Raw genomic sequence first — 26797 nt, forward strand, 5'->3', positions numbered from 1 at the left:
GGAAGCACATTGGCTATTTCTGTGTAGTAGCAACACGGGGTGTGTGCATCATGGGAACTGTAGTCAGTTTACATCCAATGTTCCAAAAACCGTGGTAAATCATTTTATTCTGCCTTTAACTGCACAAACATAATCAAAATCGATAAACAGTGACTCAATGTAAGTGCATTAGAAAATATGTGAATAACAATGCAATGCAGCCAAAAATATATTTTTTATTAAAAATACACAATCATTTTAATACAATGGTGCGAACCGTACCAGTAGAGAGCGTTTCGTCACTTTACCTCCCTATTGTACTCGAAGGAAAAATCGCTTTGGGTAAGCACCTTAATTAATTAAGCATGGATAAATCAGTGTTTTGTGGGATAAAATGTATAATTTGAAAGTTCTACCACTGAACTCAGTGGTATGAAAGTGCAAACCCACTGCCATGACAGTGAGTAGCTGTGATTGCCTCAGTGACCTGCCTCAGTGACCTGCCTCAGTGACCTGCCTCAGTGACCTGCCTCAGTGACCTGCCTCAGTGACCTGCCTCAACCTGCCTCAGTGACCTGCCTCAACCTGCCTCAGTGACCTGCCTCAACCTGCCTCAGTGACCTGCCTCAGTGACCTGCCTCAGTGACCTGCCTCAACCTGCCTCAGTGACCTGCCTCAGTGACCTGCCTCAGTGACCTGCCTCAGTGACCTGCCTCAGTGACCTGCCTCAACCTGCCTCAGTGACCTGCCTCAGTGATCTGCCTCAGTGACCTGCCTCAGTGACCTGCCTCAACCTGCCTCAGTGACCTGCCTCAGTGACCTGCCTCAGTGACCTGCCTCAGTGACCTGCCTCAGTGACCTGCCTCAGTGACCTGCCTCAACCTGCCTCAGTGACCTGCCTCAGTGACATGTCAAGTCAAATTGTTTAATACGTGTCACTGACACGTCTACTCGCAAAATCTCCCACAATGTGTGACGTCATAATTTCCAGCAGCCTCAATTCTGTCCTCCCGTCTCTATTGATCAACATCAACTGTCTTACTTTTTTCTTTCTTCTGCAATGAGGGATAGAGTTCAGTTTGGCTGTCCTGTTGGTTCAGGCTTGAGGCAGAGAGACAAATAAGGGTATTTTGAAAACCAGATAAGTCTGTCCAAGGATAGTGTGTTCCCTACAAGCGACGCCAATCATATCTGTAAGAAGGCCTTGGCCCTGTGTGTAGCAACCGAGATAAACACTTCTGAAACTTTCATCTCTGGTCCCTCCGTTTGTTCACATGCGCAGGGTCAGAGTCCCGGCAGCATGCCACACAAGGTGAGGGGTGAAGGAGGGGGATGAAGTGGGGTTACTGTGATAGTAGGCTAGGTGGTTTATCGGTGGGTGGCATGGCAGGGAACAATGAGTGTGCTTGGTATCTGAAGTAGAAAATGGCTATATGGCAGGAGAGAAAGTAGCCTATTGATTTTTCCAGTTCCACTGCAATTTGCCTGTGTTCAATGAAAGAGTGGTACTGTAGAAATAAACAGACAGAATTCAAGACTGCAGATCCCTTACCAAAAATAAGTTTATTCAAGTGTGCTATTAGTATATTTCTTTAAAACTAAAGATAAGTGTGTATACTTTCAGTTTACTTTTTATGTACTTATCAGATATATACTACAAATCCCTTACTTATGAAGTTAAGGACATTTTCAGGGATTTGGTGAATTACAGATTTTAACATTCCATTGTTACAACTATACATTTACTGTAAAGTGTACTACTGTAGCTACAGTTCCAGACTTCCAGTGGTCTCGATTTAATTTAATTTCCACTTAAAATACCCCTTAAACTGAAGTGCATTCTGGGTAGTTTTTCAACTTCTGCAAACTATAAAATGGAAACAAATAGAGTTAGAAGAAAATAGACAACACCATATGATTTGTTGAGACTCCGGCTTTCTGTATGAGTACTTTTTAAAATTAGACTTTTCTGCATTTTTTTCAGTATAAGCCAAGTGTACTTAAGTATACTTTTGTTTAGTATATCTCTGATAAGTACATAAAAAGTAAATTGAAAGTATACTCACTTATTTTTTGTTTAAAAATAAGTATACTAATGGCACAATTGAATACGCTTATTTTTGGGAAGATTGTGTATGGACTCATGTGTGGTCAGTCAGTCAGTCAGTCAGTCAGTCAGTCAGTCAGTTAGTTCCTTATTTTGGAATGTCTCTCTAGTTATGAGAATAACTGGACCTGACATCATACCTATGCCGGGCTTGTAAAACTGCTGGCTGCAGATCATATGGGATCAATATGGAAACAGCTGATTAGCAACTGGCTAGGAAGAAGAGAGACGTGAGGTGAGAGAGATCTCTTTCATCAACGATGGCTGAGGTTCCCATTAAAGCATTCAGGCCTACTAGAGCAGACAACTCTCGACGTGGAGGTGTGTTAAAGGGAAGTAGGTTATGGTTCAGTTCTGTAATTGTAACAGGCAGGGATGACGCATGGAGTGCAATAACCAGACTTTAATCAATCATATACTGTACTGTAGATAGGGCCTAAGGCAATTCATGTGGAAAGGCACAATGTAAATGCTAAATATTATTCATGTTCTGATGTGAAAATGACAAGCCCTAATGCAATCGTATAGCTAACAAACTCCACAGCATGAATGTAAAAGTTTGTGTGTGTGTGTGTGTGTGTGTGTGTGTCTGTGTGTGTTTGCGTGAGTGAGTGTGTGTGCATAGAGCATATTAAACTATACCCTTTGGCATGACTAAAATCAAATTAGAACTAGACATTTGGCTATCTCAGATCTAGAGTATAACCTACTTGATATATTATTTCACATGATAAGAGTCATTAAGTGTCGACACACTATGTACTGGAAAGCGTTCCTTAAACAGTGAAGCGTGAGAGTAGGTCTACGCACAACTCTGCTTTCAATGAACAGTCACAGGTGCCTGGTAGGGAGATACAGTGAATAAAGAAGAGAACCGGCACTCACAAGATAGACAGTAGTCTTTAAAGTTTTAATGGGCAAACGGACACGTTTCGGCCTTAAGCCATGATGCTGATGTTGCGTCCGTTTGCCCATTAAAACTTTAAAGACTATACTGTCTATCTCGTGAGTGCCGGTTCTCTTCATATTCAACTATTTATTTCAACATGTTCTCCCATGCAAAGGACACCATCCAGGGATAGGACATTTTAGTCATGCTAAAGGTTATAGGTCAGAATGAATTTACGGTAACTACGGTCCTCTATTTATGGTCTTTGTCTTTAAACGGATACTCAGATTAAAGTGTGTTGGATCTCCTAGGCGGTGAGATTAATTCACCCAATCCTATGACACTGTCTTCTCCAGCCATCTGACCTCCCCAGGGCATTACCATTCATTTTGAGTTGTGCACAATCCTTTGACAGTGTTACCTCCTCCGATCTCATTATCTGTCTTTGTGCATTGATCTGGGGTTGTCAGTCTAGCCAACACACCACAGCCCTGTCTACAATCACCATTATAACCGGCCGCACCACAGGGAAGCTAACTCTTCTGTGACTCAAGTGGATGGTATTTAGCTTGGTTTTTATCTTAGTGGAGTGAGTTTAACATAATTACACACTGATTTAGTTAAGAATACAGCAGACAGGGATGAGCTAGGCTTTAGAGCTCTACAAAAAAACTCAAACTTTGATTGTGGGGTGGAATATCCCTTTAAAAGGTCTTCTCTTTGCAGGCAGTGAGAATCCTGGAGAAAGACAGATCTGCCACAGTGTGTATGTATATATAGCTTGTGCCTTGTCACTGAGGTGTGCTATGCTGCCTGTAGCAGCCTTGACCACAACAATACCCAAGACACTTCTCATATGGCCCCATGGAAGTTTCCACTGCTGGCCACAGCTCCTGTAATACAGTCGGACTGAGGATTAGAAGAAGGAGTCCATTGGAACAGAATGTGACTAGAGCAAGGTACAGTATATGTTTGCAAAGCGCTATGTAACATATGTCAGTGCTTTTTGTCTCCACTTGTGTGACTTACAAAACATATCAAATGTTATCTTCTTTGACCCTGTGACAACATTATTTACAAGGCTTGCTGTTTCACTGTCACATGTCCAAGCCAGAATTCTGTAATGAGAGAAACATAGAATTGGTTCCAAGCTTTTAACCCATTGCATTTAGTTAGAGAATGCAACAAATTACAATTTACCAAATTAGCCTTGAGCACTATTAAGGCAGTTATGCGATTTGCAAATCAAATCAAACTTTATTTAAATGTGCATACGCTATAGTAGTTAAACAAACTGGATTGACAATCTATCTGTGTGTGCACCAATGATGAGTCATGCTGCTTCCCTTTGGAATAAGAGATAGGTGTGCCCCCCCCTCAGAGAAAGTCTCCAGAACCACAGCACTGTCCCTATCAAATACCCTGCATAGTTAACAGAACTTTGAACCCAAGCCAAGAACCAGCACAGCGAAGGCAAGGAGGGGGTTGAGGTGGGGTGGGGAGGTAACAGCTGGCCTGATTTCGAAAGTGCATTTTTGTGCTTCCTTGAGAGGCTGCAAGCCGGAGCGCTGGCCCTTTAAATCGCTGCTAAGTGTCATCTCGCACGCACCCGACTGCTGAGTCACTGGGTTCAGGCTGCTTTTGTAACCTCAGCCCAGCAGGGCTTCTCATTGGCTCGGGTCTCCACGCAGCGGTCCGCGTGGTTGGCTGCCAGCACCACTAATCAGTTCCATTTTGCCAGAGGCAACTCTTAAAGCCACAGTAGTGCTCTAACTACCCCCCCGACTGAGCATGTGTCAGTCTGACAGCCCATCGGACCATAGCAGGACCACTGGGATACAGGTGTGAGGTCACCGCCCTACCGTCTGAGGGGTGAGGAAAGAATGGAAAAGAGAGCAGTGCCAGAGACCAGCTTGGAGGAAGAAAGAAAGGAAATGAGAATGAGACAGGACCAGGAGAGAAAGGCGGAGGTGGCTACATCAGTCTGTAATGGGTTTTAGATGTAAAGAGATATAGACATAAGAGATTTGAGATCTGCGATATGGAGAGATCTGGGATTAAGCAGGTGCACTCCCCCAACCTCATCATCTGGTTCGGTTCTGTACTCTTCCTCACTATATAGATCAGGAGCATTCAAGGGGGTGATGGAAAATAACTGGGCCTGAGGAACTTGTACAATGAGATTGAGAGTAATACCTCCCCCATGACCAGCCTCGAATAACCTAAAAAGAAATACTATACTACCTCCACCCTGTGCTAGTCACCCGTTGTCAGCCACCTAGTACAGTACACACATGCTTAGGCTAAGTAAGCACATGCTCAAGCTAGTTAACCTAGGTATACACATACAAATGTTAGGTTATGCTAGCAGAGATGGCTAAAACCAAACTCATGATGTCGAGCCTCAAATAAGCTCGAAATACAGTACATCTAGCCCTACGGATACTATCCTAGTATAGTCGCCCAAGGTCACAGCACACAAATGCTGATCCTCACACTTGTTCGACCACACCCAGTCGTCCACTGGATTATTCCGTACAATACATGTCACCACAATGATGTCATATCCTGTGTCTTTCTCCCAGTCCTGCACCCTCGTGACCCACAGCCTGAGGTCTCAATTTCAGTCTTGCTCTCACTCATCCTTAGAGGATAACTAGGGATCCTTCCGTTTGCTCCACGTAATTAGCTTTCTTCTCTGTGACGGAAGAGAACCATTGCCTGGTCTGAATGGAATCCAGACAGCTACTTACCAGGCAGAGGTGATGATTGATTTATGGAGTCCATTTAAGAATGGGATTTGTGTGCGTATAGAGAGAATAGAAGGGTGTAGGGAGAGGCATAAAAAGAGAGGGATGGAGAGAGGCTGATAGGGAGAGAGAGAGAGAGAGAGAGAGAGAGAGAGAGAGAGCAGCTCTGGCTCTGTCCTCCAATTGGGCTTGCTATTTGAATCATACAGTAGTTTTAAGGCCAAGATGTTCCACAGCTCTCTGTGAGTGCTTCAGAGTCCCACGTCACACACTACATCACAGATAAGCCCACTGCAGTGCTGTGATATAACTCCCTCATGACACGAGGGTCAGGAACAATTCATTCTTTATACTACATTGTGACTCAGCTCGGTTGGAGGTGTTTCAATTGAATCATGACAAGAATGTCTGTGACAGGGTCGTCACGTCTCTTGGAGCAGAGGACTGTTGTTTTTCCTATGAGTTTGCTGTGGTCCAACAACAAGGTAGATTGAACTTTTCAGACACTGCAGGCCCTAATGGAAGCCTTAGGACTATATTATCCATTTGAATCCCCTTCATATTGCATGGGGATAACTGTTCAAAGATGTCTACCATGCTCAAAACCTGCTTGTCCATACTTCCTTATTTTTCAAATGTATTTCTCTCAACGATCTTCTCGAGCAGTGCTTACACATTTGTAATAGATTTCTTCAGAAGTAAATGAACAAAGCAAGGTTTTGAGCATGGTAGACATCATGAACAGTTATCCCCATACAATATGAAGGGGATTTAGGGTGACAATATAATCTTAAGGCTTCCATTAGGACCTGCACTGTCTGAAAACGTCAATCTATCTTGCTGTTTCCTTCTAAATGAAGGGGTCCACATCGAAGCACGCATACCCAGCATGCCTGAGGTAAAAACAGCAGAGGCTTTGAATAAAAGAACAAGAGCTGAATGACAGCTCTGCATTTTTCACTCAGGGCCTGAATTTCACCCAGGGCCTTGAATTTCACTGTGGGCCGGATCTGCAGCTACTAGTGTTAGCGGATCACTTCAGTGTATTCCTAGACTGTACGGATTCCAGGAGCTGGCTCTTACTGCTCAGAAGAAGATGGGTGTGGGTGTGCAAGATGCCGGGGGAAAGAACAGAGTGGGACACACTGCCCTGCCTGCGTTGGTGAAAGGCAAAGAGCAAAATGAAGTAACTCTGCAGCAGTCTTGTGCACAGGCAGCTAGCAGGAGGAAACACAGAGCCCATGCTTTGGTTCAGGGTCCTCAGGGAGCGCTGTGGGCAGGAAGGATTTGTTTCCTGAAGGATGTGTGCCTGTAGCGCATTCTTGCCCCGCTTTGCAAACGCTTCGACATAACTGAGGAGAGGAATAAAAGCTGTGTCATTGTGGTGAAGTCGTCTCGTGTTACTGCCTGTCTGAAATGTAGAACAACAACAGGGGTTGACTGGCTGCTGCCTAAGATCTGCTCTCAGTCAACCACAGTGGGATGATATAATACAGTTAAAACTCACTCCATATAATCCCCTTTTTAACACACACACACACGTAGAGTAGGTAACATGTGCATGTACACACACACGCACATGCACACACACAAATCGTTCTCTCATACACCCATGCAAAAGGTACAATTGGAAGACTGAATTAAAAAAGCACAAGCTAAAATCTAAAAATACTGACGTTCTGCCTCTCCCCATGCAAGTAATGGCTTGATAAGATGCTCATCTTATATCTTCAATTATGCATCATCAGCCAAAGTTGGTTAGTTTCACCTCGTTTTCACCAGATTTGGATTGTGTTCTAAGTTTCAGTTATTTTAATAACATCAAAACAAACTTTCATACACTTCCATAGCTGCCTTTTAGAGGGATGCGAAGTAGTTTCCACTACAGCTATTGGCATATAAACGCAAACAATTTTACTGGGGAAAGGAAAAGGTTCAAATTTGGAATCACTTTGGACTTTCAGCCAAAAACAAAATTCCAGTGACTTAAGCAAGCCACCAATTGAAGTTTCCGTTCACAAGATGGCCAATTGCTTATTTGGTATGGAAGCCTGCTTCATACTTCACTCCAAACCTCAGGAATTCTTTGTTTGCTCAAAAAAGATGCAAAAAGCAAAAGTAGAATTAAAGCTGCTTCGCAGCGATGAGGCGGGGCCAGGCAATTTCCGACAAGTTTAGGAGCAATAAGCGAGCGAATAGGAGGACAACAAGAAAGTTGACATTCCAATGTTAATTTTGTACATTCATATCGTATCGTAAAACATTTGTAAAAGATTTTGATGCATTGTAAGCACGATTTTGATAATTCAACAATCTGGTCAATGAGTTTGTGAATTACCGTCTGAACATCCAGTGGAGCAAGTTGTGTGGTGTTAATTGATTGAAAAATGTGGGATGAGATATGTTTATTAATTTTTACAGGTTTTGTCTGCTTTTCTTCATAATTGACCATTAACTTCAGCAGCTGTGTACTCAGTCAGTTGCCAATCAATCGATTTAGTCATTGTAATCCTCGGCGGGGGCTGGGTAGGGTTGCCAACAGCGATGTCTCCGGAGCTTGCGTTGGATTGTGGGTAATGTAGTTTTCTCTGTATGTAGTGTTGGTTTCAGAGGACAGAATTAAACATATTTTTAAAAATTCAATTTTTGAGATAAAATTCTGAAATAAATCACACTACATCTTAGATATGTGGCCAATGTTGTCACTTTTTATGAGGATGATCAGACATTGATTTGGCGAGAATTAATAGGAACTGTATACAGAACTGTTTACAGTAAAACCTTTTGATGTGCTGTGGGCTCAATTGTTCATATTTCAATAATCTGTGAGGATCGTTTGGTACGGACCGTCTGAAGATACAGTATATCAATTTTGGTGTCAATTGAACAAAAGATGTGGGAGGAGATAGGTTTGATAGGTTTTACAGTTTATGAAAAAATCAGAGTGATGGACTTCAAAATTCCTGCAAGGTCAGAGTGTATGAAAGTTTTGTCTCACTTGGTACTACATTCATGTGGTTGTTTTACAGTGATGGCACCTATGGCTGATTTGTTATGATTTTTTAAAGTTTTAAACTTTAGACTGTTGCTGTAGCGCCACCTTCAGCTTTATTGACCTACAATGCAGATTGAGGACTTTGGGTATAGTACTGGAGCTATGTGCAAATGTTGGTGATTTTTTGTCCACAGGAAGTTAGACTTCAGTGGAAGATGGAGAATAATAATAATAATAAGTAAAACATTTTGATGCATTGTAAGCTCAATTTTGATAATTCAATAATCTGGTCAATGAGTTTGTGAATGACAGTTTGAAGATCCAGTGTAGCAACTTTAGTGTTAATTGATTGAAAAATGTGGGTTACAGGTTTTGTTAGCTTTTTTTTCATAATTGAACATTAACTTCAGCAGCTGTGTACTCAGTCAGTTGCCAATCAATCGATTTAGTCATTGTAATCCTCGGCGGGGGTTGGGTAGGGTTGCCAACAGCGATGTCTCCGATTCGTGGAGCTTGCGTTGGATTGTGGGTAACGTAGTTTTCTCTGTATGAAGTGTTGGTTTCAGAGGACAGAATTAAACATATTTTTAAAAATTCAATTTTTGAGATAAAATTCTGAAAAAAATCATACTACATCTTGGATTTGTGGCCAATGTTGTCACTTTTTATGAGGATGATCAGACATTGATTTGGCGAGAATTAATAGGAACTGTATACAAAACTGTTAACAGTGAAACTCTTTGATGTGCTGTGGGCTCAATTTTTTATATTTCAAAAATCTGTGAGGATCCTTTGGTAAGGACAGTCTGTAGATACAGTATATTCATTTTGGTGTCAATTGAACAAAAAATGTGGGAGGAGATATGTTTGATAGGTTTTACAGTTTATGAAGAAATCAGAGTGATGGACTTCAAAATTCCTGCAAGGTCAAAGCGTATGAAGGTTTTGTCTCACTTGGGACTACATTCACGTGGTGGTTTTACAGTGATAGCACCTATGGCTGATTTGTTATGATTTTTTTAAGTTTTAAACTTTAGACTGTTGCTGTAGCGCCACCTTCAGGTTTATTGACCTACAATGCAGGTTGAGGACTTTGGATATAGTACTGGAGCTATGTGCAAATTTTGGTGATTTTTTGTCCATGGGAAGTTAGACTTCAGTGGAAGATGGAGAATAATAATAATTATAATAATAATAATAATAATATAGGCAAATACAATAGGGTTCCGGCAGCTACGCTGCCTGGCCCCTAAAAACAAGTGATTTTTGGTGATTGGATTTGTGGTTACTTTTCTCTGACTCAAGTACACACGTGTTGGCTACAAGGTAGGATTATAACCCTATTAGGTATAGCTGAGGTATTGTATGTACAGTATACTTCTTTTTGTTTACTGTTCAATTCAAACCTTTATTTAGCCAGGGGAAACCCATTGAGACAAGGCTCTCATTCACAATGGTGCCCTACAGCAATCAGTGATAAATAAATCCATAAATAAGCAAAACAATCATAACAAACAAACAAATACACTCATTAAATATACTACAAAAAGGCATAGATATAAAACATCTATAATTTAATTAAAACAAACACAGGCATCTGATTCAATATTATTTATCACTTGTTGAAAATCACCCTATGAGACTAAAGTATCTAGTTTCAGTTCAGTGTCTTGCAGCTCATTCCATGCTCCCTAGCTCAGTTAACTCAAGGGACCTCAAGAGCCAACCAGTCTTGGGATCTTGTCTGGTAATGAACAGAGTGCCATGTGATGAGTGATGTCAGGTAACTCTTACACAAACAAGGTAGTTTGTGTAATATCGCTTTTTTAAATATACAGGTACAAATGCTGCATTCTCCTAGCAGCAAAGGATGGCCAGGATGCCCAGCCTACTATCAATCAATCAATCAAAGCTTTATTTGTATAGTGCATTTCATACCCAGAGGCAACACAATGCGCTTTACAGAGAACAAGGGAGGTGGGCATACGACCCACTCTCTACATATTCCAGAGGGAAGCAAAAAAACAGTAATCACCCGGGGGCCAGATAAGTGAGCTGTAAAAATTCTTCCCTGACCCCTCTCAACAAGGCGATCGAGCAAGCTCCAGGAGTATGTTTGTCTACCGGCTAAGAACATTTATAAAGCAATACATTGCATTAAATTACATTTCAGAGTAAGAGAGGCTAAAAAAGCATCATAGGAGAGACATGGCAAATACCTTGATACATGTGTGTTTGCTATGGCCCAGGCCTAAAGCTGGAAGTGGGCTGGTGTATGTCTGTGTGTACGTGTGTGTGTGTGTTAACTAAATGGTACGACATCCACAGCAGACACAGGGGTATCTATCGGACTCCAGGAGGTCTGCTGGTGACAGTGGGGCATCCACTGGACCTGGTTAGAAGATAGGAGGGAGAGAGAGAGGCACTAGGGAGAGGGAAGGCAGAACAGGGTTAGTAGCACACAGAGCCATAAAAGCAACACAGATATAAAAACAGGCAACCTGGAGCAAGCTCCTGGAATATATTTGTCTAACGGCTAAGAATATTTATAGAGTTATAAGAGTTATATCAATAAATTACATTAAATTAAATTTTCAGAGCAAGAAAGGCTAAGAGCATCAGGTCCAGGCCTAAGCCGGATGTGGACTGATGTGTGTCTGTGTGTACGTTTGTGTGTCTGTGCTAATGATGAAAACATAGCTTATACATATTAATGATTAATAATTATTTATAGGAGAAATTATCTTACTGTATTTTATGGTCCTTAAATAAAGAGGATGTCAGACGAGATAACGTTAATCCAGGTTTATTGCTTTTCATGCAGAGTTGTTCAGCAGGGTTACAATCAATAACAACAACAACTGAGAACACACATACGTTTTTTTTTTTTTTTTCAAATCTCTCATTGGTCAGTCTTATCAGTCACAACTTCTATTTGGCCATCCTATAGTTTGCTCCCATCTTGGGATGGTTAGGCCTGGTGACATAAATCATAAATCACGCTGCAGTGATCTGGCGCAATGAATATGGTGCAATGAATATGGTGCAACATTACTCAACATGCTAGCCTATGCGGATGATAACACCAAAAATAGGCTTTGACCTTTAGAGTCAAGACATACACAAGAACAGGGGAAAACCACATCATTAACTAAATACTACGACATCCACAGCTGACACGGGGGTATCTATCGGACTCAGGGTGGTCTGTGGGCGACAGTGGGGCATCCACTGGACCTGGTTAGAAGGCAGGAGGGAGAGAGAGAGGCACTAGGGGAGGCAGAAAACAGTTAGTAGCACACTGAGCCATTGAAGCAACACAGCTGTCAGAAGAGAACAAGCCTGTTTCAGGGTAACCAGCTTCTGTACACTACTTGATATACATACAGTGCATAGCAGGATAAACACCAATGTATTCACAGGATTCACAGGTAGGTTTGAGGCTGCCTTTCTGTGTCTCAAGGTCCTGGCTAGTGATTGTAGGCTAGGTCGAAAAGGTACGTCTTGAGATCTCGCTTGAAGACCTCCGTTGTTTCGGCCCTTCTTAGGCACTCCGGCAGGGTGTTCCAGAGGTTGGGGGCATAGAAACTAAAAGCTGCCTCTCCGTGTTTCTTGGTCCTGGCTTTTGGAACTGTTAAAAGTTCAGTACCTGAGGATCTGAGTGGTCTGTTGGGCATGTACCTAACAAGCATGTCTGAAATGTATTCTGGTGAGTGACTGTGGAGAGATTTATAGACTAGTAATAGTATCATCATCATCATCATCTTCATCCGCTTATCCAGGGTCGGGTCGCGGAGGCAGCAGCTCCAGCAGGGGGCCCCAGACATCCCTTTCCCTAGCAGCATCAACCAGCTCTGCCTGGGGAATCTTTAGCCGCTCACAGGCCAGTGCGGAGATGTAGTCCCGCCACCTGGTCCTGGGTCTACCCCGCGGCCTCCTCCCAGCCGGACACGCCTGGAACACCTCCCTAGGGAGGCGCCCAGGAGGCATCCTCACTAGATGCCCGAACCACCTCAACTGGCTCCTTTCGACGCAAAGGAGCAGCGGCTCTACTCCGAGTCTCTCCCGGATGACTGAACTTCTCACCCGATCTCTCAGGGAGACCCCAGCCACCCTCCGGAGAAAACTCATTTCGGCCGCTTGTATCCGTGATCTCGTTCTTTCGGTCATGACCCATCCTTCATGACCATAGGTGAGGGTGGGGACGAAGATAGACCGGTAGATCGAGAGCTTTGCCTTTTGGCTCAGCTCTCTTTTCGTCACAACAGTGCGGTATAGCGACTGCAGAACCGCACCAGCTGCTCCGATTCTCCGGCCAAACTCCCTCTCCATGGTTCCCTCACTCGTGAACAAGACCCCCAGATACTTGAACTCCTTCACTTGGGGTAAGGACTCATTTCCTACTCGGAGCGGACAGGCCACCGGTTTCCTGCTGAGAACCATGGCCTCAGATTTAGAAGTGCTTATTCTCATCCCAGCCGCTTCACACTCAGTTGCGAACCTATCCAGAGAGTGCTGGAGGTCGCAGGCAGCTGATGCCATCAGGACCACATCATCTGCAAAAAGCAGTGACGTGATCCCCAGCTCACCGAACTGCAAACCCACCTCCCCCCGGCTACGCCTCGATATCCTGTCCATGAAAATCACAAACAGGATTGGTGACAAAGCGCAGCCCTGGCGGAGGCCAACACCCACCGGAAAGGCAGACGACTTACTGCCGAGGACCCGGACACAGCTCTCGCTCTGGGTGTACAGGGATTGGATGGCCCTAAGTAGGGACCCCCTCACCCCATACTCCCGCATAACCCTCCACAAGACCTCTCGGGGGACCCGGTCGTAAGCCTTCTCCAAGTCCACAAAACACATGTAGACAGGTTGGGCAAACTCCCAAGCCCCCTCCAAGATCCTTGCGAGAGTGAAGAGCTGGTCGGTAGTTCCACGACCAGGACGAAATCCGCATTGTTCCTCTTCGATCTGAGGTTCGACTATCGGCCGGACCCTCCTTTCCAGCACCTTGGAGTAAACTTTCCCTGGGAGGCTGAGTAATGTGATGCCTCTATAATTCGCACACACCCTCTGGTCCCCTTTTTTGAATATTGGGACCACCACCCCAGTCTGCCACTCCTTCGGCACTGACCCAGACTTCCACGCAGTGTTACAGAGGCGTGTCAACCAAGACAGCCCCTCTACACCCAGCGCCTTCAGCATTTCTGGACGGATCTCATCAGTCCCTGGGGCTCTGCCACTGTGGAGTTGTTTGACTACCTCAGTGACCTCCTCCAAGGACATTGACGACCCCCCATCATCTTCCGGCTCTGCCTCGATCGTAGAGGGTGGATTAGTCGGGTTCAGGAGTTCCTCAAAGTGCTCCTTCCAACGCTCAACAACCTCCTCAGTTGAGGTCAGCAGTGTCCCCTCCTTGCTGTATACAGCTTGGATGGTCCCCCGCTTTCCCTTCCTGAGGTGTCTGATGGTCTTCCAGAAACACTTTGGTGCCGACCGAAAGTCCTTCTCCATGGTTTCTCCGAACTCCTCCCACACCCGCTGCTTTGCCTTGGTCACGGCCGAAGCCGCAGCCCTCCGGGCCAGTCGATACCCTGCAACTGTTTCTGGGGTCTCCCGGGCTAACATAACCCGGAAGGCCTCCTTCTTCAGTCGGACGGCTTCCCTCACCACCGCTGTCCACCACGGTGTCCGAGGGTTACCGCCCCTTGAGGTACCTATGGCCCTCAGGCCACAGCTCCCAGCCGCAGCTTCAGCAATGGAGGCTTTGAACACCGACCACTCATGCTCGATGTCCCCAACCTCCACAGGGATGCCTGAGAAGCTCCGCCGGAGGTGGCAATTGAAATCTCTCCGGACAGGCTCTTCCTCCAGACGTTCCCAGTTCACCCTCACTACACGCTTGGGTTTTCCAGGTCTGTCCAGAAGTTTCCCCCGCCATCGAAACCAGCTCACCACCAGATGGTGATCAGTGGACAGCTCTGCCCCTCTCTTTTCCCGAGTGTCCAAAACGCATGGCCTCAGATCAGATGATACGATAACGAAATCGATCATCGACCTTCGGCCTAAGGTGTTCTGATGCCAGGTGTACTTGTGGGCATCCTTGTGTTCGAACATGGTGTTTGTTATGGACAAACCGTGACTAGCACAGAAGTCCAACAACAAAACACCACTCGGGTTCAGATCGTGGTGGCCATGCCTCCCAATCACGCCCCTCCAAGTTTCTCCATCATTGCCTACGTGTGCATTGAAGTCCCCCAGTAGGACACTGGAGTCCCCTGCAGGAGCCCCCAAAAGGACTCCACTCAGGGTCTGCAGGAAGGCTGAGTACTCTGAACTGCTGTTCGGTGCATAAGCACAAACCACAGTCAGAGTCCCCCCCCCCCACAGTCCTAAGGCGCAGGGAGGCGACCCTCTCGTCCACTGGGGTGAACTCCAGCACAGAGGCGCTCAGCTGGGGGCTAGCTAGTATAGCCACACCTGCCTTACGCCTCATACCGTGAGCAACTCCGGAGAAGAACAGGGTCCAACCCCTATCCAGGAGTTTGGTTCCGGCGCCGGTGCTGTGCGTGGAGGTTAGCCCCACCAGGTGTAATTGGTATCGCTCCACCTCCCTCACAAGCTCCGGCTCCTTCCCCCCGAGCGAGGTCACGTTCCATGTCCCCAGAGCCAGCCTTTGCCGCCCGGGTCCGGTCCGTCGGTGTCCCCCGCCTTCACCGCCACCTAGTTGGCAGCGCACCCGACCCCGACAATTCCTCCCGCGGGTGGTGGGTCCACAGGACGATGGAGGAGGAGATGGTGCTTCCACGTTGCTTATTCGGGCTGGGCCCGGCCGGGCTCCATGGTAAGCCCGGCCACCAGGCGCTCGCATGCGGGCCCTCCGTCTGGGCCTGGCTCCAGACGAGGGCCCCGGGCTTCCTCCGGGCCGGGTCTCTCTTCCTTTAGGTTGTAATTTCATCAGGGTTTTTTGCCTGTAACCCCAGGTAGGGGCTACTAGTAATAGTATTTTAAAGTCTATTCTAGAGTTGACAGGTAACCAGTGTAGTGATTTTAAGGCTGGTGTGATGTGTGCCCTTTGTCTAGTCTTAGTGAGGACTCGTGCTGCAGCATTCTGTATCATTTGTAGCTTAGAGATTGCTTTCTTTGGTAGGCCTGATAGTAGAGCATTGCAGTAGTCCAGCCTGCTTGTGATGAAAGCATGCATTAATCTTTCGGTGTCAGCCTGAGAGAGAAAGGGTTGCACCTTGGCAATGTTCCTTAGGTGGTAAAAAGATGTCTTTGTAATATTCTTGATGTGGTTTTCGAAATTAAGATCTGAGTCAAGTATGACACCTAGGTTTTTAGCCTGGCATTTGGTGTCAATTTCCAGAGTTTTTAAGTGTGCAGATAGTTTCTCTCTTTCAGCTTTTTCTCCAATGATCAGTACTTCTGTTTTGTCCTGGTTTAGTTGGAGGAAATTATGTGACATCCATACATTTATATCCGTAATACACTTGACAAGGCAGTCAACCAAGCTGTAGTTACTGGCTGTTACAGAAATATAGAGTTGGGTATCATCTGCGTAGCTATGGTAGCTAATGTTGTGCCTCCTGATGACACTGCCAAGGGGCAGCATGTACAGGCTGAAGAGTAGAGGTCCTAGGATCGATCCTTGGGGCACCCCACAGGTCATAGGGATCTTTCCTGAGCTATGTTCACCGAGGGCAACGAAGAAATCACGACCGGTTAGATAGGTCCTAAGCCAATTAAGGACTGGACCGGAGAGGCCAACCCACTTCTCCAGTCTTTTGATGAGGATGCACCGAGACGTCATTATCTGTATCTGTATATCTATCTGTTCAACCATTAAATTATTCATATCTGTATCTGTATTAGGATAGAAACCGGACGTGGGCGTGGTTTATAGTTAGTGGTTGTAGTTAAATCGTATTTTCTAACTTAATATTCATTGGCAATGCCATTTTTGAGCATTCAAATGATCAAATTGATTTAATATTGGCATATAATTAGTTCTGAAATATATTTCCACATCCGCATACTTTACTTTTCATCTCTCCCTCTCTCTTATGTTTTATTTTTCACTAAACAAGTTTCATGAACTGTCTGAATCCTATAAATCGACCTATAAATAAAACATTCTGTTTTGCATTATAAATACAAACTGTAATTAATATCTACAGATTCTAACTGTGACTCCAGCGACTAGAGATAATGAGTTCTCACCTGTCTGTCGTTCTCTCCCCCTCCCTCTTGTCTCTCTATCTTGTCTCTCTCATCTCCCTCTCTTGTCTCCCCTCTCTCAATATTGATCAAGCAGTCCTGTAGGGATGTTAACAGTTAACCATTTAACCAAGAACCAGATAATAATTATAACCCAATAAACTTATTAAACGGTCAATTTTTTCATCATCAACTGTAGCCTGGGCCCAGACCTTCAAATCCGCCCACTAAAAGTTTGCTGATTCTAAATGGAAGTTCTCAGTGGAGTAACAAGTTGACAATTCTGTCTGATATCAGGCTAACTCAACTGGGATGTGAGGGAAAACAACTGTCAAATCCACGCGCTTTCAAATCCATACCTACCAAAACGGAATTACCAGCTAACATTGGTGGAATTAAGAAACTTGCTGCTTGATCTTTCAACTTTATTTGACAACTGGTGAGTGAAAATGTGTCGTTACCGGCTTGCTGAAGCCACCTGGGCCAAGAGCAGCTTATCTGTTGTCTTGGTGATTGATCTGGTTGCTCAGTCATCATCATTTCGTGACCTTAGAATTATAGGGATCTTGAAACTTTAAGTTTATGTATATCTATGGTCTACATTTTCCTGATAGAGCCCTTTAATTGTATAGGTCATCATCAATAAATAATTATTTTATCTTTATCTCTAACAGCCTAATGATGCAGATAACTTACTTTTGTAAAAAATAGTTTTGAAACAGCCCACTAGGCTGCTAGTGTCACAGTGTCTACTACCAGTAGTCCTATACTTGTGGACAAGTGCTGCACTCACCTGTCCAATTTCTCAGGCTGTCTAGGATAAGACTAGCCTCGTGAGATTATCCTGATTTCGTGAGCTCAGATTCTGTTTCTCTTGCAAATCAGTCTGGATACTCTCCATAGAGATCCGTTTGTGCCAGATCAGAAAACAATCTCGCCAATCAGCAATGGTTCTGAGGCATTTGAAATACAAACAGCTACGCTGGGCTAGTTAGGGCCCGAGCACTGGCGGTGCGAGGCCCAATTCAAATTGTAAGGATTATTATTCTCCCTTCTCCTACCTTCTACCTTCTTCTTCTCTCCAAACAAATGCCTTTTTGGCAGCCTAAACATCGATGAAAACACATGAAACTTTGCAGATACGTCAGTCCCGGTGAAAAAAATGATATTTCATGGGTGACGGAAATGGGCGTGGCAAAGCGGCTCAAGAGCGCCCCCTGGAATATTTTAAATGGCGAGCCCAACCTTTCAGTTTGATGTAGGCATACGAAATTTAGTGGGCATATGTAGTTCATCGAGACACACTAAAATGTCTCTTGGAGTTATACCCAACATCCAACAGGAAGTCAGCCATTTTGCTCTTAATGTGCCATTTTTTCCTTGTTTTTACCATTTCCATGCCTCGTACTTTAACAAACTCCTCCTACAGATTTCATCCGATAAACTTCATATTCGGTCAGCTTCATCTTAAGACCTTTGTGATCAAAAGTTATCAAGAAATTGAGTTTTCACCAAACATCCTTGCCGTGGCACCCCGCCAAATTTTGACATTTTGCCATAAAACAGGTAGTCCTCATAACTCCTACATACATTATCCGATTTGCACCTAATTGCTCACGCTTCATGAAGGTCGCATCCTGAACACATCTATGCATCGGCATTGAGTCAAACTTATAGCGCCACATACTGGTGAAACCACAAATGCCTTTTTGGCGGCCTAAACATCCATGAAAACACTTGAAACTTGGTATACGTCAGTCCCGGTGAAAAAAATGATATTTCATGGGTGACGGAAATGGGCGTGGCAAAGCGGCTCAAGAGCGCCCCCTGGAAAATTTTAAATGGCGAGCCCCACCTTTCCATTTGATGTAGGCGAACGAAATTTAGTGGGCATATGTAGTTCATCGAGACACACTAAAATGTCTCTTGGAGTTATACCCAACATCCAACAGGAAGTCAGCCATTTTGCTCTTAATGTGCCATTTTTTCCTTGTTTTTACCATTTCCATGCCTCGTACTTTAACAAACTCCTCCTACAGATTTCATCCGATAAACTTAATATTCGGTCAGCTTCATCTTAAGACCTTTGTGATCAAAAGTTATCAAGAAATTGAGTTTTCACCAAACACCCTTGCCGTGGCATCCCGCCAAATTCTGACATTTTGCCATAAAACAGGAAGTCCTCATAACTCCTACATACATTATCCGATTTGCACCTAATTGCTCACGCTTCATGAAGGTCACATCCTGAACACATCTATGCATCGGCATTGAGTCAAACTTATAGCGCCACCTACTGGTGAAACCACAAATGCCTTTTTGGCGGCCTAAACATCCATGAAAACACTTGAAACTTGGCAGATACGTCAGTCCCGGTAAAAAAAAAAGAAGATATTTCATGGGTGCCGGAAATGGGCATGGCAAAACGGCTCTAGAGCGCCCCCTGGAAAGTTTAAAATGGCGAGCCCCACCTACCAGTTTTTCGTAGGCAAACGAAAGTTGATAGACATAGCTAATTTAACCACACACACAAAAAAGTATTTTGAAGCCATAACCTAAGTCCGCCATTTTGCTCGTTTTTGACATTTCCATCCCTCGTACTTTTAACGAAGTCCTCCTACAGATGTCATCCGATCGACTTCACACTCGGTCTGCTTCATCTGAAGACCTTTCTTATTAAAAATTATCAAAAAAATGTTACGTTTACTAAACATCCTTGCCGTGGCACTGCGGCGAATTGACATTTCGCCCTAAAACAGGAAGTCCTCATAACTCCTCCATACATTATCCAATTTGTCCGATATGTCTCACACTTCATGCGCCACCTATTGGTGAAACAGGAAATCCTCAAAACACCTACATACATTATCCGATTTGCACCAAATTACTCAAGCTTCATGAAGGTTGCGTCCTGAACACATCTGTAGGTCAGTATTGAGTCATACGTATAGCGCCGCCTACAGGTCAAGCAGGAAGTCATAACTCCTACCTACATTGTCCTATTTACACATTTCTCACGCTTCATCGAGGTACCGTCCTTAACACATCGCGTCGGTATTGAGTCACGCTAAGAGCGCCACCTACTGGTGACAGTAAGTTTCTCTCAGTACTCCAAAATAGCACACCCTTTAACGGCGCCGCACATCGACACGCGCAGGGTGCGAGGGCCCGCTCACTGCTGCTTGCAGCCCTAGTTATTAGATTAGCTAGTTATTCAACAAGACAGGTAAAGCAATAGCCTATCTTTGTGCTTTAGGGAATCATTTGCTCTTTATTGTCACACAAAAACTAGAATCATTACCAGCAGGTTGTTTAAATGCCCTTGGCAATAAAATACATTATCTTCTTTGTATCATTCATGTTGTCCCCAAATTACGAAGTAAAAGCTCAAACAAAACACTGAAGTCGGAAGAACAAGTTCACAACTCAGAAAATTGGACCATCCGAGGAGCACGTGAATGCAGCATTAACCATCTGGCGCATCCGGTTAAAGCGAAGTCATGAGCGAGAGTTGAGGAGAGAGCCATTAGACTGAAATACATGCAAGTGAAGTGAAGCCTTATAGGCCGTAGCCTAGTCCCTCCCTTTCATCATGGGTAGTCTAGAAAACCTGACAGCATGGAATAAAACCTGTTAACAGTAGCGTAACCCAGAAAAGTTCTTTGCAGTTCACTATTTCCACGTACCTTATAGGTCTGGAGACAACGCCTCTCTTGGGTGGGGACTCTCATTGGTTAATATTTCTTGCTCCCGCCTTATGTCCCACAATAATGGGAAATAGCATTGGAGCAGACATCTGACAGTCAGAGAGCGTAACCGGTGGGCGTCATCAGTGTTCTTTGAAGTTGGAGTTTGATTGGCCAGCTGTTGCTGTTGGCGTCATTGCCCTTCCAGCTGATCGGAGTGAGAAGCCGGTTTGAAGAGAGGTGGACGAGGCTACTGAGAATACGAGATGCGGCGAGAGACTGGGAAACTAGGAAACTGGGAAGTGAAACTGGGGCGGTGTCCTATTTTTATTCGATAAGTTAAATTGTAGCTCATAATACGCATAAGAGGAAAATAGTACATTAAGTTCTGGGATATTCTGGTTTAGGACGCATTCGTCGAAGGCATTCGAACTGTCAGAATTGATTGAGAGTTAAGGTGTGGCTGTGGGAAAAAGGCTTTTTTCATTGCAATGCTTTCGCTTGACTAACATGCAGAGGACTCGAACACCTCACAAAATGTAGAATGTGAGATAGGTGATAGCCTACATGCCGTTTTTGAATCTGTCATTTTCGCTGAGGAAGATTACACAAATCCATAGCCTCATCACGAAATGCGTAACCTACCAGTGCGTTTCAATGTATGCTAGTTTTGGCAGTTAATCAATATAATATTATTTTGTTTTAGGCTACATCTATTCGCTGAAATGGTCTGTGCAACTTTATCCATGGTGCAGATAACTGGAAAGTCAACGGAATTATGGGCGTGGAGACGGCTGGTCGGTCGGCAGGCTATATTCCGGAGGCTATAGAGGCTACGGAGCATAGGCTATCTATCGCCTGATCGATAAAGTAGCCTAATAAAATTCGGACTAATTGATCAACTTGATGCCACTGTCATGTGATAACGAAGGAGAAGAGTCCCCCCACGAAATACAGTAAGTCAGTCAATTCATAGGCTATAGGGAAGACTATTTTGAAAACTTATGGTGGAAAACTTTCCATCAATTAATTTAGTTTTATAGACTACTGCAGACCTGTGCGCCTTAAAACTGACCTCAGTCTACTTTTGCAAATTGAACGTGTCTCGCCTATGCAATGAAACTAAAATTGCAGTGCCATACCTAGGGTGACTTGATGAAATTAGTTTAGGGTGGAGCAGTCGTCGAGCCGATGTGATAACATTACTTAATCTGATAGCCTTCTAGATCCTTGGGTAATACATAGTCAATTTTGAGTTAGCCCATTTCTCGTTGGACAGACCGTATAGGCCTACGTTTAACGGTTTACAACTAGGCCTCCATTGCGATTGTGATCGTGAATTATCAATGTAAACTTGTCAAAGAGTAGGCTATGTCTCTAATATCGACTTTCAGATAGGTCTATTGTAAATCAAATTAGAATAGGCCCACTGATGCGCAACACTAGCCTAACAAAAGCCAAGTGCAAAAGATGAGTATTTCTAGGTTGCTCTGTATAAAGGCGATGGGCCTACCCACATTCTCCTGGCATTTCAGAAGTTTTAATAGCCTTTGATTCAGCTCAAAGACGAGAACTGAGAGGCGAATTCCATAAGGCCCCACCCTTCACAGCGCAACATGGATGCACGGTTTTCCCCGTGAACGTTTCCCCTCTCCTCTCTCGCTGCGTCTTTCATTTTCCGCTTCAAGACGTAAGACCCTATAATAAGTAACTCAAAAAAGTCTCCTCATCACCTGAAGATTAATCGAAGGATCTAGGCTGCCTTCAAGCTTCCATTTATGTCCACTCTGATAAAGGTAAGAAACGAGCGCATTTGCTCTTTATTTTTAGTAGGCTAAGTATTTTATCAGGTGAGTGGGGGTACTTAACCTGTGGAATGCAGAGCCATGAGCTGAACTGGGTGGGTTGCGTTTTTCACAAATGGAAAAGTTTGAGTTAGAGATTGAGAAAGTTTGTGGGCCATTTCTGATAACCTTCAATGAAATATCGTGATATAGGCATACTGTGAAAAACACAAGATCTGTCCTCTTTCTAATCTTATAAACACTTACCCTATATTACGTTCAAGAATCTCCTAAAATTTGCCCCCAATTTCTTTGGAATTGTTGTGGCAGGTATAATACAATGCAGGGACAATTGGTAAGGAGGCCTTTAACTCCATTATGCAATCTCGGCATGAAGATTTCACAGGAACACCCCAATTCTATAAACCTGTGTAATAAGCAGTTATAACGACAGTTATACACAAAAGCCTAAGGCATGTTCATCATGGAGTTTCACCTGATCTTTCTCAAATGAGTTTAACAATGATGCTCCCTACTTAGTATCCAGAGTGCTATTCCCCACCAGCCAATCGATTTATTATCGATTTATTATTGATAATGATGGTCCTGACCTCGGTGTGTGTGTGTATGGGGGGTGGGGGCTCACAAGGAAAACAGCCCCAGAACGATGACTCGTCCTTGAGCAAACAATGGCCATTCCTGTTCAGCAGTGTCTTTTTTTTTCAGAGGGTGACATTGATGCTTCATACTTATTCACGGGGGTAGGAAATTCTAAAGGTTGCCTAGCTGGTTGGCTTCCTGGTTCCTGCTGTGTTCACACAAGCTATGTGGATGTGAGGCCATGGCAAAGGCGCCACTCCTCTTTTATCACTTGGGCGCCTCTGAAGAGTGGTTTTGGAAATGGCAGAAGAGCTGTAGGCTATCCTACAAGTGCTTTAGTACTACTGCACTTCAACTTCCACCATCCTATCCCTCACCCCCACCCCATCTGTTCTTTTTATACATTGAGCAAAGCCATTATCTCCTCTTTGGAAATGAATTGTGTGATACATGTATGTAACTGGGATACGCAGTGTCGGAATGCTGGCCGATGCATCCAGATTATCAGAATGGCACCTTTGAGCTCTTGGTCTCTGACCCGATTGGAGAATTACGAGAGAATTATGTCAGCACAGAACATCCTACTCTTCCTGGTTAGGAAGTTGGGATTTTGTAATTTGAGGCCAGTTTCTCACAAGCCTACGTGTTAGTGTATTTAAAGGACTTCATTGTCTGTGGATACAATGACACACTGTGAGTGCAGCCAGGCCCACATGCAGTATAAAGAGGATGTGAAATTGCCTTCTCTTTCGGGACAGACAAAGGTGATTGAGTTGTTGCACATTTGTCATGTGATTTCTCAGCTTTATATAATATAATGTAACATTAGTTGAGGGGCCGTGGTTTACATGGTTGCCTTATGTTACCTCTGTGTATGAAATACGCTATACAAATAAAGCTTTGGTTTGATTTGATTACGTTCAGTATAACCTATATTGTGTTACGATAACACTGATTGTTTGCAGTCATAGATACTAGCAGACTGTTTTATCCTAAATGACGAACAGCACAGTGACTGGCTACACTTTTGCCATGTAGGGTGTCAGTGGGAATTGAACCCACAACCTTGGTGTTGCAATTACCACACTTGATCATCTGAGCCCCCCCATTTTTGTTCGTCCAGGGCTGGTTGTCGCAAGACAACCAGCAATAGAGCCGTCAATATAGCCGTCAATTGAGCCAAGTCAATTCAAGGAATTACTGTATTTGAAACTCTATTAAATATTTTCAAACTAGGTCTATGTACATACACATTAAATATGATATTGACCCCAATGACACAAGATCCTTATCAAATCATTTCATTCATTCAAAGGCATTTGAGAAATAATGCATTTATGCAAAGTGCATAAGTATATCTATAGTGGAGCTACTATCTACTGTGTGACCCATTTTGTACTGGAGGTTTACCGCACATACTCTTTCTATCTCTCTCCAGTGTTTGCTCTGTGGCCTGATTGTCTCGCCATATTGCAGTGACCTGTGTGTGTGTGTGTGTTAGCGAGCGCTGTCTTTATCTCCGCATGGCTGGATGAGATTAATTCAGACATCAGTGACGTCCATAGTGCCACTCCCCAGACACACACACACACACTGATTGTAGGGTCGCACATGAAGGGAGGGAGAGGCAGTCCGATTGTAATTCAAGGTCTCACTGAGATCCTGCATTCCCTCTGTTCTGCTGTACTCTAATGGTTGTAGTCATAGCAGAAGTCATGAGTTGTGTGTGTGTGTGCGTGTGTGTGTGTGTGTGCGTGTGGGCATGCCGGGCCATTTGCGGGTACGTGCAAGAATGCAAGAAGGGGCAAGAGCCAACGGCTAGGCGGGACCCACTTCTGAGATGTTTCTAAGAATGATCCTCACCCTCACATACACCAGGCCAAAGTCCTCCACATCAGACGGCTCACATTGATCTTACCCTCCCCTCAAAAAACTGTTGCATTTCACCACAAGATCACGTTAGCGCTGACATTAGCATGCTAATGAATTTCCTATTGAGCGGCATAGTTGAACAATGCCGGATTGCCCATTGGCAGTTATTGATGGCCTATCAGAGAACTCCCCAACGGGGGCGAGGAACCGCAGTGGAAATGCGGTAGAATGAGGTTGCATGACTCGGAGGGGGGAGGGGGAGGGGGGGCACACCCTGGCCTATAGGCCTCTATGGCGCTTAGCTCAGTAGGCAGTGCCCGCTAGCGTTGGTGTTAGCATGTACTGGAAGAAAATGCGGACTTAATGTGTGAAAACTGTGTGTATGAGTGAATTTGTTTGTTACTGTTAGTAGAAGATTCACATGTGAGTTCTGGTGAGTACTACACTGACTACCTACGCTAAATGCATTTACCGTAAGTTGCTTTGGATAAAAGCGTCTGCTAAATGACTGATGTAATGTAGTGTATGCCTGCTGTGTTTAGGATGATGAGTGTATGTGCACTGCATTTCAATACAGTATGCTGATTAATTGATAGATATATAGTAATTTATATGGTGTGTGTGCGTGTGTGTGGAGAGGGGGGGGGGTGCCTGTGATGGCACCAGTGTGATGATTCTCCCTGGCTGGTGCCGTGGGCGTCTGTATCAGGCAGCAGTGTTATGAAGGAGGGCAGATGGCTCTCAGTGAGGCTGTCTGTGGTCTCAAGGACAGATACAGAAACGCTCCCCATCTGTGGGTGCTCTCTCTCGCTCTCTCTCTCGCTTGCTCTCTCGCTCTCTCACTCTCTCTCTCCCTCACTCCCTCACTCCCTCACACTCACTCACTCACTCACTCACTCACTCACTCACTCACTCACTCACTCACTCACTCACTCACTCACTCACTCACTCACTCACTCACTCACTCACTCACTCACTCACTCACTCACTCACTCACTCACAGTAGCCTCCCATGGCAGCCTGGATATACTCCCTGTGTGTGCGTGTATGCAGGCTTTGCGGCCTTCTGCACAGTCGTGGTTTGAGTACAGTGAGTGACTCCGGTGGATGCAGTATGTCAATGTAAATGAAGTGGTATGGTATTTCCACTGTAGAATGTACAGGAATGTAGAAGAGCAGAACATTATGAAGGGAAAAGGAACTATTTAGAGTCTGCCTGTTTTATGCCTCGGCCTTAGTGGGCTTGGTTCATTGTGGGCTGGCGCCTGCGGCGAAACCCGGCTGATTCCACATCAAACTGGGGCCTTAAAACGACTCACGGTGCCACCATGGTTCCATCCCTGTCAGCATGTTCGTCCCGACACCCCGGCAGGTCCAGCACAGCACGCCGAATCGTCTCGGTGGTGAAGGCCCTGGGACTCCGGTGGCCAATACGGCGGCGTCGGTGTGCGTGGGATCTCCCCTGTGATTGAATGGCCGCCAGGTTTAGTTTTTCACAGAGCCATGTCCGTGACCTAGTTAAAGCACTGGTGCCCATTGTGCCTCACAGTATTTCGATCTACGTACTTGGCTCACGGGCGCACGCACACACACACACACACACACACACACACACACACACACACACACACACACACAGAAAGTGAGGGTATAGACATGTATTGTAACCCGGGCTCAGTACTTCACTGCAGGTCGGTTTTGAAGGAGGCGTACTGTATATAAAGTTTAGAGGGGAGAATCTGGGTTAGGGTTAGGGTTCAGAATCAGAATGGGTTAGGGTTCTGGGTGTGGCAGGGTAACACTGCGAGAGAGAGGGAGAGAAAGAGAGAGGGAGAGAAGCAGAGAGGTGCAGCAGACAGAGGGAGGTGTGTAACGAGAGAACCGGGGCTAGCGAGGTGGAGGTTGAGAGAGG

The sequence above is a fragment of the Borostomias antarcticus genome, assembly GCF_949987555.1.
Source record: "Borostomias antarcticus genome assembly, chromosome: 1".
Classification (NCBI taxonomy): domain Eukaryota; kingdom Metazoa; phylum Chordata; class Actinopteri; order Stomiiformes; family Stomiidae; genus Borostomias; species Borostomias antarcticus.